Genomic DNA, 18,016 nt, shown 5'->3' on the forward strand with positions numbered 1-18,016 from the left:
GGACTAGTTACAAACATATTCTTTTTCTACAAGTTCCATCACAGCAATGTAAATGCTTTGTATTAGGAGATGCACAGAATTAAAGAAGGGGAGCAGTTTACAAATCCTGATGTCATCTGAGGGTCAGATGATTCTGTAAATCTAAAGAAAAATTATTTAGCAACTAATGTCTTAACCATTTAAGTGCAGCTTTCCTTTAGAATTTAGAATGCCAGGCAAAGGGAGGAGAAGAAAAGAAACTGCCAAGAAAGACTCTCAAAGGAGCAGCCACTACTGTTACATTGCTTTGGGGGTCTTAGACAAAGTCGCCTGGACCTCAGTATCCAAATCTCTATGAAAATAATGAATTCTACCTCTAGGGTACTGTGAAGATTCAAGGAGATTCAGGGCAGGTACTTGATAGTTCTCCAGGGAGAAGCTAAGTTGAAGTCCCCCAATCCCAGCCATGCCATTTCCTCATTTTTTCATGCTGTATGGCTTTTTCTTCCAGGTTCCCTATCCAGAACTCAGCCCAGTCTTGATCTGTTAAAAAAAAATACAGGAACAGTGGGTGATAATGCCTTGTGCCACCTTCACCCTCCTTCTGCTCAGAACACCTGGGTCATCTGATGTCCTGGGTGCTAAACCTGGGCTGGGAGCCTGGAAGAGTCTGAGGCCAGCAAAGGAAGGAGGTTCCAAGGCCTCTTGGAAGAGGAGGAGGGAAAGAAGTTGGTCGCAGAGCTGGAAAGACTTGGGAGAGAAACTCCAGTGGCCCATATGCCGCCTGTCACTTACCAGCTTTCCCTGCAGAACACTTAGTCATGAGGCTGTCCCCTTCTTCCCTGGATCCGCTCTGCTTTCAATTGCCAGAGGCAGCAAAAGACTTGAAAAGCTGTGTGTTAATGGAGAGAAGACACTGGACCAGGCTTCAGAGAACCTGAGATGTGGATCCAAAGAGACTATTTAAGACCTGATGCCATAGCTCTATTATTTTCTCTCTTTGAGGCTGTTTCCTCATCTGCAAAATGAGGTTTGCAAGTTCTGCCCCAGATAGGGTTGCCAGATTTAGAAAGTAAAAATATAGAATGCCCAGTTAAATTTGAATTTCGAATTAACAATGGATAATACTATAAACATGGTCAAATATTGCATGTAACTTACTTGTGATAAAATTTTTTTCACTCTCTAAAAAAATCCTGTATGTTCTTGGGCACTGCTGTTTCCAGTAGTAACCAGGGATAGTAAATATAAATGCCTCCAAGTAAAATAAAAAAATAACATCTAATGTTTATTTTCTACACTGTAATTACTAAATGGTGTCCTAAGTGTTTCATATGCACTCCCTTATCAAATACTCACCCCAACCAGTGTGCTCAGTTTCCTCATCTATAAAATGGAAATAGTGTACTCACTTCATTAGCAGATATGCTAAAATGGAATAATACAGAGAAAATTAGCATTGTCCCTGCACAAGGATGTCATGCAAGTTCATGAAGCCATTCTTTTTCTTTCTTTTTTTTTTTTTTCTTGGTACTGGGGGTTGAACCCAGGGATGATTTACCACTGAGCTACATCACAGCCCTTTTTATTTTTATTTTGAGAAAGGATCTTGCTAAGTTGCTGAGGCCGACCTTGAACTTGCAATCCTCCTGCCTCAGCCTCCCAAGTTGCTGGGATTACAGGCATGTGCCACTAATGGATGCACATTCCATATTTTAAAAGAACTAAAATCAGCATACTACTGTGATACATGCATACCAATGTTTATAGCAGCGCAATTCACAACAGCCAAATTGTGGAACCAGCATTGGTGTTTGACAAATGGAAAAAGAAAACATGGTATATATACACAATGGAGTTTTACTCAGCCATAAAAAAAGAATGAAATTATGTCATTTGCTGGCAAATGGATGGAGCTGGAAAACATCAGGCAAAATAAAATAAGCCAGACTCAGACAGTCAAGGGTCAAATGTTTTATCTCATATTGAAGCTAGAGAGAGGGAGGGAGAAAGAAAAATAAGTTTAAAAAAAAGGAATCTCACAAAAATAGAAGAGAAACCAATAGAGTTGAGGAAGAAGACTGAGAGGGAGAGAGAAGGGGAGACATGGGGAACTACTAGGGACAAAATCTACCAAATTATGCTATGAGCATATACACATATACCACAATGAAACATATATATTTATAATGCACTAATTAAAATAATAATGAGGGGCTGGAGTTATGGCTCAGCAGAAGAGCTCACACATGCGAGGTCCTGGGTTCGATCCTCAGCACCACATAAAAAATAAATAAATAAAATAAAGGTATTGTGTCTGACTACAACTTACAACTAAAAAATAAATATTTAAAAAAAATAATAATGAAAATGAGAATAGTAATGTGCCCTATCTTGAGGATTGTTGTGAGGATTAAATTAGCTAGTACATGAAAAACACTTAGAACAAGGCCAGGCAAACACTCAATAAGCAATAGCTGTAATTTACCCCATTATGCAGATGGGGAAACCAAGTCTCAGAGAGGCAAAGTAACCAACCTCTAGTAACATAGCTAGCAAGTGGCAGAATCGGTTCCCCCTTTTCTTGTTTTCAAATCTGTGGTCTTTCTTCCAGTAAAGCACTATCAGCCCATGTCTACACAATCACTTTTTTTTTTCTTGAGTTCTCACTGAAGATGTGAACTCAACCAGAGTCTGCCTTTTAAAAAAAGAAAAGAACTCAGGAGGCTGAGACAGGAGTTCAAAGCCAGCCTCAGCAAAAGTGAGGTGCTAAGCAACTCCATGAAACCCTGTCTCTATATAAAATACAAAATAGGGCTGGGGTTGTGGCTCAGCGGTAGAGTGCTTGCCTTGCACATGCGAGGCCCTGGGTTCGATCCTCAGCACCACATTAAAAAAATACATAAGTAAAATAAAAATAAATATTTTTAAAAAGCAGGGGGCAGGGTGGGGGTAGCTGGGGATGTGATTTGAGTAGTATAAAGCGCCCCTGGGTTAGATCCCTAGTACTCCCCCTCCAAAAAAAAAAAAAAAAGAAAAAGAAAGAAAGAAAGAAAGAAAGAAATAGAAAACAAAAGAAAGAAAAAAGATTAAAACCACACCTACAGATTCCTCAAGCAAAAATAGAATCAAGCAACCAGCATCCAGGTCACCTTATGCAAGCTGGGAAGGTATCAGATTGAAACACTCCCAGGAATCTCAGAACTCAAACTTGATTCATGTAAACTTCTCCTGACTGGGAGTAAAGTATAATTAGAAATATGCAAATGTATGACTTTGTTCAGTGCTTGAGGACCTTATAGATTTGGATGGAGGAGGGGCAGGTTCCACAAGGTCAACTGGTCCAGTCACCTGGGTTCAGGCTGTTTCCTCATCTTCAAGAAGGAGTAGAGGTAGTGCCTTACCTCTTAGGTTTATGAAGGGAGGACAAAATAAGAACTGACACAGGACAGGCCCAAGTGTGCAGTAAAAGTTAGAGTTTGGTTTTTCAGATGTGGCAACTGTGTCCAAAAGCCATTAGGTGACCAATTTGAGATCAGCTAGTAACTGGTAGCACTAGAATTCAAATTTGGCAGTCCAACTCTAGGGCCCTCACCCTTCACAGTTAAGCCAAAGTCTTTCAAGGGGCTGTGCATTGATGGATGTATAAAAGATGATTTTAATAGTGCCATAAATGGTCATTCAAAACAAGCCAGGCAAGGTGGTGCACACCAGTAATCCCAGCAACTCAGGAGGCTGAGGCAGGAGAATCAAAGCCAGCCTCAGCAAAAGCAAGGTGCTAAGCAACTCAGTGAAACCCTGTCTCTAAATAAATTACAAAATAGGGCTGGGGATGTAGCTCAGTGGCTCAGTATTCAAAACAAAACCACAAAATACTTTGACAAAAATTTTAAAGATATATAAAATAAGAGAAAATAAGCCAAGTGCAGTGACACATACCTGTAATTCCAGCTACTTGAGAGGCTGAGGCAAGAGGATTGTAAATTCAAGACCAATTTGGGCAATTTAGAGAGACCCTGTCTCAAAATAAAAAATAAAAAGGGCTGGGGATAAGGTTTGGTGGTAAGCACCTCTGCAGAAAGAAAGAAAAGAAATAAAAAGAAAGAACAGAAAATGCAGAATGACTAAAAAGCACATGACAAGATGCCCAACTTTGTTAGTCATAAGTTAAATGTAAATTAAAACCACAACAGGATGCCATTTTACACCCACTAGAATAGTTATAATAATGAGACAATAACAATATTAACAAGAATGTGGAGAATTAGAAGTCTCAAATATTGCTGATAGGAATACAAAAAAAGATACAACCATTTTGGAAAACTGGCAGTTTTTTTAAAAAGTTAAACACAAATTTATCATACAACCCAGTAATTCTACTTCTACGTAGCTATCCAAGGAAAATGAAAAAAATATACCCAGAAAAGGCGAATCTTCAATGATAGAAAGTACATGAGTGTTTGGTCTGGGGATGTGGCTCAAGCAGTAGCGATGCGTGCAGCCGGAGTTTGATCCTCAGCACCACATACAAACAAAGATGTTGTGTCTGCGGAAAAAACTAAAGAATAAATATTAAAAATTTTTTTTTAAAGTATATGAGTGGTTACCTGGGGCAGGGAGGTAGAATGGGATTGAGGGTAGGAATTGGGATTTCATTGTAAACAGCCATGAGAGATCTTACCAGAGTGAGGAAAATCTTCTAATGGATTGCACAGCTCAAGAAATTTACTATAAATTGGGCCGGTGGTGCATGCCTATAATCCCAGCTACTTGGGAGCTGAGACAGGGGGATCGAAAGTTTGAGGCCAGCCTTGGCAATTTAGCAAGACCTTGTCTTAAAATTTTAAAATAAAAATTTTTAAAGGACAGGGGAGTTGGGCGTGGTGGTGTACTCCTGTAATCCCAGCAGTTTGAGAGGCTGAGGCAGGAGGATCAAGAGTTCAAAGCCAGCCTCAGGAATTTAGCGAGGCCCTAAGCAACTCAGTGAGACCCTGTCTCTAAATAAAATACAAAAAGGGCTGGGGATGTGGCTCAGTGGTCGAGTGCCCCTGAGTTCAATCCCTGGTACCAAAAAAAAAAAAAAAAAAAAAAAAAAAAGATAGGAAGGATAGGGGATTTGGCTCAGTGGTAGAGTGCTTCTGGGTTTAATCCCAGAATTTAGGAGGAAAAAAAATAAAAAAAGAAACTTACTATAAACCACTGGACTGTATATTTTAAATGGGTGAATTTTATGGTATTACAATTATACCTCTTCAAAGTTATCTTAGAAGACAATTATCCTAAAATGTTCAACATCTTTAGCAATAAGGGAAATGCAAATCAAAATGACACAATTTCATCTCACCCAGTTAGAATGGCAACCATCAAGAACACAAATAACATGGCTAGGGTTGTAGCTCAGTGATGGAATGCTTGCCTCACATGTATGAGGCACTGGGTTCAATCCTTAGCACCACATAAAAAATAAGTAAAATTAAGGTATTGTGTTCATCTTTCATATATAACTAAAAAAAATAATTTTTTTTTGGTACTGGGGATTGAATCCAACCACTGAGCCACATCCCCAGCCCTTTTTACATTTTATTTAGATACAGGTCTTGCTAAATTGCTTAAAGCCTCACTAAGTTGCCAAGGCTGGCTTTGAACTTGCAATCCTCCTGCCTCAGCCTCCAGAGCTGCTGGGATTATAGGCATGCACTGCTGTGCCGTCTAAAAATTTATTTATAAAAGAATACAAATAACAATAATTGCTGGCCAGAATGCAGAGGAGGGGTACACATGGTTGGTGGGACTGCACATTAATAAAACCACTTTAGAAAGCAGTATGGAGATTTCCTTAAAAAACTAGGAATGGCCAAAGCAGGTGGCACAGGCCTGTAATCCCTGTGGGTTGGGAGACTGAGTCAGAAGGATCACGAGTTCAAAGCCAGCCTCAGCAAAAGCCAGGTGCTAAGCAACTCAGTAAGACCCTGTCTCTAAATAAATATACAAGGCTCAGGATGTGGCTCAGTGGTTGTGTGCCCCTGAGTTCAATCCCCAGTAACCAAAAAACAAAACAAAAACTAGGAGTGGAACCAACATATGACCCAGCTATCCCACTTCTTGGTATTTATTCAAAAGAACTAAAATCAGCATACTATAGTGATATATATATATTTTTTTTTCTTAATATTTATAGCAGCACAAGTCACCATAGCCAAGTTATGGAACCAGCCTAGTTGTCTGTCATGGATAAAGAAAACATGGTATATTTACACAATGGAGTTTTACTTGGTCATAAAAAAGAATGAAATTGTTTCATTGTCTGATAAACATATGGAACTGGAGAAAATCACACTAAGTGAAATAAGCCAGACTCAGAGCCAAAGTTCAAATTTTTCCACTCATATGCACAAGCTAGAGAAAAATAAGGAACAAAGAAAGGTGGGGGAGGAGTCTTATGAAAATAAACAGGAGAACATTGGAGGAGAGGGAGGGGATTGAGGGGAAGAGTGGAGGGGCAGGAAAGGATATTGCTGAATGAAATGGACCAAGTTATTCTATGTGCATATATGAATACATTGCAATGAATTCTACTTTTATATATAACTCTAGTTATATATAAACATTATAGAACACTATTATAGAATACTAAATGTTACAAAAATCAGTAGAGAAGGGGGAGGGGATCAAAGTTAGAGGGGAGGGGAGGGGAGGGGGGCTGGAGTTGTGGCTCAGTGGTAGAGCACTTGCCTAGCACACATGAGACACTAGGTTAAATCCTCAGCACCACCTAAAAATAATAAATAAATAAATAAAGATATTTTGTCTGTCCACATTAAAATTAGAGAGAGAGAGAGAGACAGAGAGAGAGAGAGAGAGAGAGAGAGAGAAGAGAGAGAGGCGGGAGAGAAAAGAAAAGTACTAGGGATTGAAAATGAGAAAATTATATTACATGCATTTATGATTATGTCAAAATGAACCCCACTATTACATAAAACTATAATGAACTAATAAAAACATTTAAAAGAGAAGAAAATACATAGGCTAGCTGGGAACAGTGGCATACACATGTAACCCCAGCAACTTGGGAGACTGAGGCAGAAGGCTCAAGCTCAAACTTCAGGTCACCTTTAGGAACCCAGCAAGACCCGGCTTTAAAATAAAAAATAAAAAGGACTGGGGTTGTGACTCAGTGGTAGAACACTTGCCTGGCATGTATGAAGCCCTGGGTTCAATCTTTAGCACCACATATAAACAAACAAATAAAGTAAAAAATCCATTGGCAACTAAAAAATATTTAAAAAAAAAAAAGGACTGGGAGTGTAGTTCAGTGGTAAAGTGCCCCTGGGATCAATCCTCAGAAACAAAAAAGACATAAAATACACATGTTAGTTGTTCCCAGTGGTTCCACTTCTAGGAATTCATCTTTTAGATAAATATACAATTATCAAAATAACAGATAAACATATTTATCATAAGTTGTGACAGAAAAGCATTGGAAATAAGTTCAATATGCATTATTAAAGAACTAGACGAATTATGGTACTAGAAAACTATTTAGTCATACATAAAGAACAAGGCAGATCTCTGAGTACAGTCATGAAAGTCTCCAAACTATTTTACTTAGAAAATAAAGCCTAACAGTTGATTTTTAAAGATGGTATGTCCATTTGCTTGTATATGCATAGGCAAAATCTCTGAAGGACACAAGGAAATTTAATAAGGTAGGATGTCTCCACACCCCGACTCCTTTTGATACCAGAATTGGACCCAGGGGCACTTGACCACTGACCCACATCCCAGGCCTTTTTTAAATATTTTATTTAGAGACAGAGCCTTGCTAAATTGCTTAGGGCCTCTCTAAATTACTGAGGCTGGCTTTGAACTAATGATCCTCCTGACTCAGCCTCCCCAGGAATTACAGGCACGCATCACTGTGCTCTACTTTGATAAGATGTCTCTTTGATGTTTCTTTTTTGGGGAGGGTGGGGGGTTACCAGGAATTGAACTCAGGGGCACTCGACCACTAAGCCACATCCCTAGACCTATTTTTGCATTTTATTAGAGACAGGGTCTCACTGAGTTGCTTGGTGCCTCACTAAATTGCTGAGGTTGACTTTGAACTCAAGATCCTCCTACCTCGCCTCCCAAGCCACTGGGATTACAGGTGTACGCCACTGCACCTGCCGATAAAATGTCTCTTAAAGGATGTGGGTGGCTAGGGTAACAAGGATAAAGGAAAAAACTTTTCCCTCTATACTGTTCAAATAATGTATCAGATGCTTATATCATCTATTTGAAAGGCTTTATTTATTTGTTTGTTTGTTTGTTTACTTTAGCCAACTTGAGGATTGAATCCAGGACCTTGTATATGTACTCAGTACTCTACCACTGAGCCCCAGAGGTTTTTTCTTTTTTCTTACCAGAGAGTGAATCCAGGGGTGCTTTATCACTGAGCTACATCCACAACCCTTTTTATTTTTTGAGACAGGTTCTTGCTAAGTTGCTTAGAGCCTCACTAAATTGCTGAGGCTGGCCTAGAACTTGTGATCCTCCTGCCTTAGCCTTCAGAGTCACTGGGATTACAGGCATGTGGCAATATGCCCAGAACTTTTTTTTCCTCTTCAGTTTTCGGTGGACACAAAATCTTTATTTTTATTTTATGTGGTGCTGAGGATCGAACCCAGCGCGCCACGCATGCCAGGCAAACGTGTTACCACTTGAGCCACATCCCCAGCCCATGCCCAGAACTTTAAAAAAATAAAATAAACCTTTTAAGTTTTAAAAAGGTGAGTTGACTTAAAGAAAGCTATGACTAAGTTATGTCACAGAGTATGTGCAGAGGACAAACTACTAAGGAGGTTGTGGACAAGTGGAGTTGGGAGCCAGCCCAGGAAGAAAGAGACCAACCAGCCCAAGTTTGCCTTCCTGATGGCTCCACACCCTGTCTGCCCAGTCTGGGTCAGAGGCTGGGCCCCTGAACCTTGAGCCTACCAGACATTGCCCAGGGCAGTGGTCATGAAGGAAGCTGCCAGGTCTTGTGACCTCTGCTTAGAAGAGTCAGAATGGGTTCATGTTACAGGCACAGAGTTTCCACCCACCAGGCAGTCACAATCCTACTGCCACCAGTGACAGTCAGACCACCCACTTCTTTGGAACAAGCAGGATGGTTCCTCCGCCTGTGGAAGAGGAAAGAGGAAGAGCTTTCTCCCACCCCTCTGCAGTTAAGATGCAGAGATCAGGATGTAGAATCTGAATCTTAGTTCTGCTGCTTATTTGCTCTGTGACCTCAGGCAAGTTGCCCACCTTCTCTAAGCCTTTCTTTTCTCAACTATAAACATGGACATTATATGCTTTAGAAATACATATAGATGAGGACTTGGGGTGTAGCTCAGTGGCAAGGTGCCTCCAGATTCAATCACAAGTAACGTAAAAACAAACAAAAATTCCTAATGAAATAGTTCAGCATAATACACATGGTATACAAACCTGATGAAGTTGTTATGCAGTATACCACCAGTCAAGATTTTTAGTTGCTGGACAAAATAAGAAAAGAAAACCAGAAAACCGTAGGCCAATACCCTTGAGAAAACAGTTGCAAAAATCCTCCAGACTATAGCTCAGTGGTAAAGCACCCATGGGTACAATCCCTGGTACAACAACAACAACAAACTCAAGAAAATACTAGCAGGTGGCACACGCCTGCAGCTCAGGAGGCTGAGACAGGAGGATCTTGTGTTCAAAGCCAGCCTTAGCAATGGTGAGGCCCTCAGCAACTCAGTGAGCCCCTGTCTCTAAATAAAATCCAAAATAGGGCTGGGGATGTGGCTCAGTGATTGAGTGCCCCTGGGTTCAATCACCAGTACAAAAGAAGAAAAGAAAAGAAAATACTAGCAAACTGAGTGCAACAGCTCATCAAAAAATTATTAATCATGAATAAGTGGAATTCATCTCGGGGATGCAAGTATGGCTCAATTGATATGCAAATCAGCAAACATAATACATGACATTAACAGAATGAAGGACAAAAACCATATGATCATTTTGAATGATGCAGAAAAGGCACTTGAAAAAATTCAGTATGTCTTCATGATAACAAACTAGGTATAGAAGGAAATGTACCTCACAATAATAAAGTCCACATATGATAAGTCGTAGCCTATATCACACTGATTGGGGAAAATCTGAAAGCTTCCATCTAGGATCTGGAACAAAATAATAATACCCACTTTCACCATTTTTATTCAACATAGTTCTTACCAGAGCAATTAGGCAAGAGAGAGAAATGTAAGGCATCCAAATTGAAAAGGGAGGAATTCAGGTGGCCCCCTTTACAGTCAACATGATCCTGTATAAGAAAAGCCAAAGGTGCATCAAAAAACTTAGATCTAAATAATAAATTCAGTACATGTAGGATACAAAATCCATTTGCAAAAATCAGTAGTGTTACACTAACAGCAACCTATCTGAAAAAGAAAATTTTTTAAAAATCACATTTACAATAGCTACAAGAAAAATATAAAATACTTAAGAATAAATTTAACCAAGGAGGTGAAATATCTCCATACTGAAGACAATAAACTATTGATAAAATAAACTGAAGAAGATACAAATAAATGGAAAGATATCCTGTATCCATAGATTCAAAGGATTAGTATTGCTAAAATGTCAATGCTACCCAAATTGATCTATAGATTCAGTGCAATCCCTAAAAAAATGCCAATTGACATTCTTCACAGAAATAACAAACCACAACAAAAACATCCTAAAATGTGTTTAGGACCACAAAAGTGGGTAGAGAGGAACAAATAGTTTGTTGAGGGATGAGGGTGGGAAGAAATGGGAAATGACTATTAATGGTTATGGAGTCTCTTTCTTGGGCAAGAAAAAATTCTAAAATAATTTGGTAGCCAGGCTTGGTGGTGCATGTCTGGAATGCCAGCAGCTTAGGAGGCTGAGGCAGGAGGATCACCAGTTCAAAGTCAGCCTCAGCAATTTAGTGAGAACCTGTCTCAAAATTACAAATTAAAAAAAAAAAAGGGCTGAAGATGTGGCTCAGTGGTTAAGTGTCCTTGGGTTCAATCCTTGGTGTGTTTGAATAAACAAACAAACAGATAGATAAATAAAACAAATAAAGTGATTTGGTGGTGTTTGCACAACTCTGAACATAATAAAAACTAGTGGATTATAGACTTTATTTTATTATTTTATTTTTATTTTTGGTGCCAGGAATTGAATTCAAGGGCACTTAACCACTGAGCCACATCCTAGCACTTTTTAATCGTTATTTTGAGAGGGGATCTCACTAGGTTTCTTACAGCAGCAATAAATTGCTGAGGATGGCTTTGAACTCCTGATCCTTCTGCCTCAGCCTCCTGAGCGGCTGGGATTACAGGTGTGAGCCACCATGCCCATCCAGATTATAGGGTTTTTAAAAAAATATTTATTTTCTTAGATGTAGTTGGACACAATGCCTTTATTTTATTTATCTATTTTTATGTGGTGCTGAGGATAGAACCCAGGACCTTGCATGTGCTAGGTGAGCACTCTACCACTGAGCAACAACCCCATCCCCCAGATTATAGGTTTTATTTATTTATTTATTTATTTATTTTAATTTTTTTAATATTTATTTTTTAGTTTTCGGCAGACACATCTTTGTTTGTATGTGGTGCTGAGGATTGAACCCGGGCCGCACGCATGCCAGGCAAGCGCCCTACCGCTTGAACCACATCCCCAGCCGGATTATAGGTTTTAAATGGGTGAATTGTATATGTGAATGCTATTCATGAAAACTTTCTTTTGTTGGGGGGTACTGGGAATTGAACCCAGGAGTGTTCTACCACTGAGTTACATTCCCAATCCTTTTTATTTTATTTTGAGACAGGGTCTTGCTAATTTGTTGAGACTTGACTTGAATTTGTGATACTCCTGCCTCAGCCTCCTAAATCACTGGGATTACATGCTTGTGCCATTGCATTCAGCTCAAAAAAGCTATAAAAAATGTTTTTAGCTACAAATGAAAGAAACCAACCAATCCTGCTTTGATTTGAGCAAGTGGTTCATGAAATCTCCATGACAGCCAAAGCACCAGTGTTGGGGGGCTGTGTATTGGTAGGAACAATTCCCAAAATCACCCTGAGGAGTCAAACCAGGGGAGACGCATGACCAGTGTGATTTCACATTATGTACAACCACAAGAATGGGATCCTAATTGGAACGGGTTGTACTCCATGTATGTATTATATGTCAAAATACACTCTACTGTCACATATATCTAAAAACAACAAATAAAATCAATCAATCAAACAATATCCTATTGGCCAGGCTAGATCCCACTTCTTCAGGAAAACTTTGCCTTTAAAAAAGCTGTTATCTTATTTGGGGCTGGGGTTGTGGCTCAGTGGTAGAGCACTTGCCTAACATGCATAAGGCACTGGGTTTGAGTCTCAGCATCACATACAAATAAATAAAATAAAGATCCATCAACAACTTAAAAATTTTTTTTTAAAAAAAAGCTGTTATCTGGGGCTGGGGCAGGGGCTTAGTGGTAGAGCGCTTGCTTGCCTTGCACATGTGACGTACTGGGTTCAATCCTCAGCACCACAGAAAAATAAATGGACAAAATAAAGGTATTGCGTTCATCTACAATATGTGTGTGTGTGTGTGTGTGTTTATGTGTGTGTGTGTGTGTGTAAAAGCTGCTATCTGTGCTCAATTCTAATCATCTCAAAAGAAAAATTTAAAAAATGCACCAAAACAATAATAACAACAGGGGAGACACCAGAGTCACCACTGCAGGACAAGAGATACTGTAGCTCATTTTGCCAATCCTGAGTTCTAGATGTGACCAGTAACAAACCACCCTAATTTCTCTGTACCTCAGTTTCCTTATTTATTAGATACAAACATTATTCATATACTTTAAGGATATTTGGACACATATATTACATCATGTGGGTAAAGTGCCAGGTCAGATGCTAGACACAAGGTAACTTCTTACCAATTAGGGTTAGAAGGGTTAGCATTGGCAAGGTCATGTGGCACCTTGTAGGACTTATTCTGAAATGCAGGTAAGACATTCTGAAAAGTTCCCAAGCCATTCTTGGAGGAGTCTTGACAAGGAATGCCAGCTGCACCGGCAGATTGGGACTCAGTATCATAGAATTGTTTTTTTAAATTATTTTAATGAGAATATGTTATATTGGTGCACATGCTAACAAGTCCTTATCTTTATTTTAATAATTTGCAAAAAGGCAGGAACTGGGAGAGCCAGAAATATTCAGTATTTAATCCACCCTGCAACTTCCCAGCTGGGTGGTCCTGAATAAGTGAGTTCTTTCCTTTTCCTTTTCCTTTTTTTTTTTTTTTTTGTGTGTGTGTGTGTGGTACTGGGGAAGACACTCAGGGATGATTGACCATTGAGCTACATCCCCAGCCCCTTTTTAAAATTTATTTTGAGACAAGTTCTCACTAAGTTTCCCAGGCTGGCCTTGAGCTTGGGCTCCTCCTGCCTCAGCCAAGATCACTACTGTAATTATTACTGAGGGCTGTTCCACCTTGTGTGGCTGAGATTTCATCTTTCTGAGCCTTGGTGTTCTCAGCTGCAAATGGGGATGATAATGGGATGATAATGAGATTTTGGCTCAAATGAGAAGTAGTACCAAGCCTGGCATAGAGCAGGTGCCTGATAAAGGTAATAGAAACAGGTATTACTTTCATTATTGTTATCATTGCTCTTCTAGTCCATGTAAGAAGCCCAGTTATGGGACAGCTTGTACCATAAACAGCAGGATGTGGAGTCATAAGCTCAGTGCCCAGTATGGGACAAGTTCTGGAGGCAGAGCCAACTAAAGGTGGGGATAAGTTTATTGTAGTGGTCAGAATGACAGTTCAGAGAGGATGAGGACAACCCAGTTTGTCAGTTCACATGATAGCAGACCAGTTCCGGAGGATGAATTCACAAACTCAACAGGAGATCTGTAGTTTGATCCAGGCTCTGGGGTTAGGCAAAGCTAATTTCACAACTCTACCACAAGGTCACTATGTGACCTAGGAGAAGTTCCTTATTTTCTCTGACCTTTGTTTCATGTACTATGAAAGGATTTATTGTCTTTCTTTCATCCTTCTTCCTTTCATCCTTCTGAGATGATTGGTTCAACATCAGAGCCTTCCTTAGTCTCTTTGTCTTCTGATGATCTCTCAGGGTCATATATGCACACAAAGTATGAATATTTTCCTGCCCCCTCCTCTTCCATCTCTAATCTCACAAAAAACCCACAGGCCCTCACATACTGCTGCTTGTGTCCTCCTCTTCCATGTATCACTGGTTGACTTGGATTCCCAGCTCCAACATTGGGATCAACCTCTTGCCCCACCCTCTGCTAAGTAATCCACAACTCAGAACAGGGTTCTCTGGTAGCCATGCTAAACATAGTTGGAGAAAACCATATACATCCTAGCTTTGTTTGACTTTAGCTACAAGCTCATAAGCCCCAATGGAGTCTCAATCTTACAGGGATATCTTACCATGTTTTCCCTTTGGCTCAAACAACTGATGTGTTTTCCTCTTCAAATGTCTCTCACAGATCTCTTGGCACTTACAGTTGGCAGTGTTGTCTCAAGTGTTTTTTTGTTTTGTTTTGTTTTGTTTTTTGTTTTGGTACCAAGGATTGAACTTAGAGCACTTGACCACTGAGCCACATCGCAGCCCTATTTTGTATTTTACTTAGAGACAGGGGCTCACTGAGTTGCTTAGCACCTTGCTTTTGCTGTGGCTGGCTTTGAAGTGGTGATCCTCCTGTCTCAGCCTCCTGAGCCACTAGGATTACAGGTGTGTACCACCATACCTAGGGGTGTTGTCTCAAGCTTTTTGAGGAAGTAGAAGTCAAAAGAACTCCCTTGGGGCCAGGGCTATGGTTCAGTGGTAGAGTGCTTGCCTAGCATGTATAAGGCACTGGTTCAATCCTCAGCACCACAATAAATAAAATAAAGGTATTGTGTCCATCTAATATATATATATATATATATATATATATATATATATATATATATATATATATAAATAAACATGAGCTTACTCACTTTCTTATCAGCATTAAAGAAATATTTTTCACTCTAACTAAAACCATCCCTTTGGGGGTGTAGCTCCGTGGTAGAGTGCATGTTTAGCATGCATGAGGCCCTGGATTCAATCAGTCACTAAAACCATCCCTTCTATGGATGCTCTGTGGCTCAAGGTCCATCACTTTCACCTTCTCAATTGCAACTCTTCTTTGACTCCACTTTCTCCTCTGCATTTCCATTGTGTTTCCTTCCACAGGCATGTGCCACTGTGCCCAGTACCACAGGCAAACTTCCTCAAGGTACTGACTCAATTCAGTGTCTCCACTTTCTCATCCCAAATTCACTTTTTAATCATATTCCAATTTAACTTCTTTCTCTTCCTTTCCACTGAAAATACTCTCATCCAGGTCACCAACAAAGTTGATGCTTCCAAATCCAGTGAGCATCCATGGTTAGGAGCATACTGGGTGAGAAACCAGGTTCCCTCACTTACTTGCCGTATAGCCTTGAGCAGGTTGTTTTATCTCTTTGAAACACAATAGCAAGTGGAGGATGAACACAATAATAGTGCCTACCCCACAGACTTCTATAAAGATTCTTTGTGTAATTGTGTGTAAAGCACTAAACACAGTGCCTGGGTACATAGTACAGTATTCAATACATACAGCTTTTGGGGGGTTATTGCTAGTATCATCAGTCTGTCTGAGTCAGTTTTCTGCTGCTGTAACAGAAAACTGCAGATTTGGTAATTTTTAAATAGTATGAATTTATTTGGCTCATAGTTTTGGAGGCTGGGCTGTCTGAGGACACTGCACCAGCATCTGGCCATGGCTTTTGTGCTGTGTCATAAAAAGTAGAAGAAATCAGGCCAAATTCATTCTTTCCTCAGCAGGCCACTCCCTTAATAACTAACCCACCTGTATAATGGCATCAGTTCACTCATGAGGACAGAGCCCTAATCACTTCTTAAAATTTCCACTTTTTTTTTTCTTTTTGTACCAGGATTGAACCCCAGGGCACTTAATCACTGAGCCACGTCCTCAGCTCTTTTAATTTTTAATTTTGAGGCAGGATCTTGCTAAGTTGATGAGGCTGCCTTTGAAATTGCAATCCTCCTGTCTAAGCCTCCGAGTTGCTGAAGGTATAGGCATGCACCACTGTGTCCAGCTGAAAGTTCCACTTCTCAATACATTCACAATGGCAATTAAATTTCAACTTGTGTTCTGAAGGGGACCTTCAAATGGTAGCACTGTCCATGTTTGTACTCTCAGCAGCTGCCAATACAATTGTGCGCCCCACATCGGTAATGAAAACTTTGTTTTCTGAGACCGTGGTATGTCAAATTGCTGATTTCCCTCCTGCCAGTTATTCTTCCTGACATCCAAACACTGCTGTCCTCAGGAACCTGCTTCTTCTCCTGCTGTTATATTCATTGCCCTGGCTTCAGATGAGTAAGGAAGCATAACATGATCTTTGAACACAGCCCTCTGAGTGTGCATACTTAAAGAGATACATTCTGAGGACCAAAACTTTATTTGGTATTTTTTATTTATTACTATTAATGTTGGCATAGTAATTTTGTAATTAATGTATACATATTCAGTATATATACATATATAAATATATAAGTATATATAAGTAAACAAGATAATATTAGGAATAGAATATTTCCATTTAAGAGAAAAGAGATCCTAATATAAAGTCAGAAAAGTTTAAACTGGCTGGGTGTGATGGCAAGTGCCTATAATCCCAGCAGTTCGGGAGACAGGCTGAAGGATTCCAAGTTTAAAGCCAGCTTCAGAAATTTAATGAGGACCTAAGCAACTTAGTGAAACTCTGTCTCAAAAAAAAAAAAAAAAAAGGCCTGGGAATGTGGCTCAATGATTAAGTGCCCTGGGTTCAAGCCCTGGTATCCAAAATAAAAATAAATACAAAAAAATTCAAGCTGATTATGTGATGCATGCCTGTAATCCCAGCTGCTCGGGAGGCTGAGGCAGGAGGATGGAAAGTTCAAAGCCAGCGGCAGCAATTTAGTGAAGCCCTAAGCAACTTAGTGAGTCCCTGTCTCTAAATAAAATATAAAAAAAGGGTTGGGGGGCTTGGGTTGTAGCTCAGTGGTAGAGCGCTTACCTTGCTTGTGTGAGGTACGGGATTTGATCCTCAGTTTCACATAAAATTAAATAAATAAAATAAAGTCATTATGTCCATCTATAACTAACAATATTTTTAAATACTAAAAAAAGGGAGACTAGGGATGTGGCTCAGTGATTAAGCACTTCTGGATTCAATTCCTGATTTTTTAAAAAAAGGGCTGGGGATGTGGTTCAATTAATCAGTGCTCATTTGGTAAAGCACCTCTGGATTCAACCCTCAGTACTGCAAAAACATTAGAATTTAAAAAGTAAAATAAAGGGCTGGAGACATTGCTTAGTGGTAGAGCACCTACCTCGCAAATTCAAGGTGCTGGGTATAATCCTGAATCAAGAAAAAGAAAGTTCAGAAAAACACTTATGAATTATGAATTAGAAATAATCATATAACCTCATGGTATATATGTGTGTATGTGTGTGTGTATATATATATATATATATATATATATATATATATACACAAATATCATATATCATATATATTCACACATATATTCATTAATACAATATTATTTAGATAGTTTCTTCACATGTATTTGCTAATGAGCACCAAAGCTGATACTTGAGTGTAACTCCAGACTTCCCTTTTCAGCTCTCTTTTCCAGGGCTCTCTCCTGCAAACTCCAGCCTCCTTGGTCTCCCCAGATTCTCAGCTCCATGTCTTCAACTCAGTCTGCTTGACTCTAGTTGGGTTACCCTTCCCTGCCCCGTGGTCTGAAAACTATCTAGACAGTAGTTTTGGGAAATCATGGTCTCACTTCATTTGTTTCCAGTCTCTCAGGGATCACTATCCCTCATTGTCTGATGACCCCTTTCTTGAAAAAAATAGTTTCATTTCC

General features: G+C 39.6%; 1 protein-coding gene across 8 annotated transcripts in view; it reads right to left on the reverse strand.

Annotated features, from left to right (window-relative positions):
* The window catches only part of ITCH (itchy E3 ubiquitin protein ligase), a 212,757-nt gene that overhangs the window by 134,871 nt on the left and 59,870 nt on the right, over window positions 1–18,016 (reverse strand). For 3 of the 8 annotated variants that reach the window (XM_081292445.1, XM_081292447.1, XM_081292451.1), the window contains 4 exons: window positions 4,398–4,537; window positions 1,339–1,407; window positions 775–916; window positions 354–522 (listed from right to left, as the gene is read on the reverse strand). The exons of 1 other annotated variant lie outside the window; for it this stretch is intronic. The gene's annotated coding sequence lies outside the window, so the exon portion shown is untranslated. Of the gene's footprint in view, window positions 1–353; window positions 523–774; window positions 917–1,338; window positions 1,408–3,918; window positions 4,052–4,397; window positions 4,538–18,016 lie in introns of those variants that run through there. 4 more of the 8 variants (XM_081292446.1, XM_081292444.1, XM_081292448.1 and 1 more) reach the window with 4 other exon arrangements.

This window comes from Spermophilus citellus (assembly GCF_964194105.1).
Source record: "Spermophilus citellus genome assembly, chromosome: 4".
NCBI classification, from domain to species: domain Eukaryota; kingdom Metazoa; phylum Chordata; class Mammalia; order Rodentia; family Sciuridae; genus Spermophilus; species Spermophilus citellus.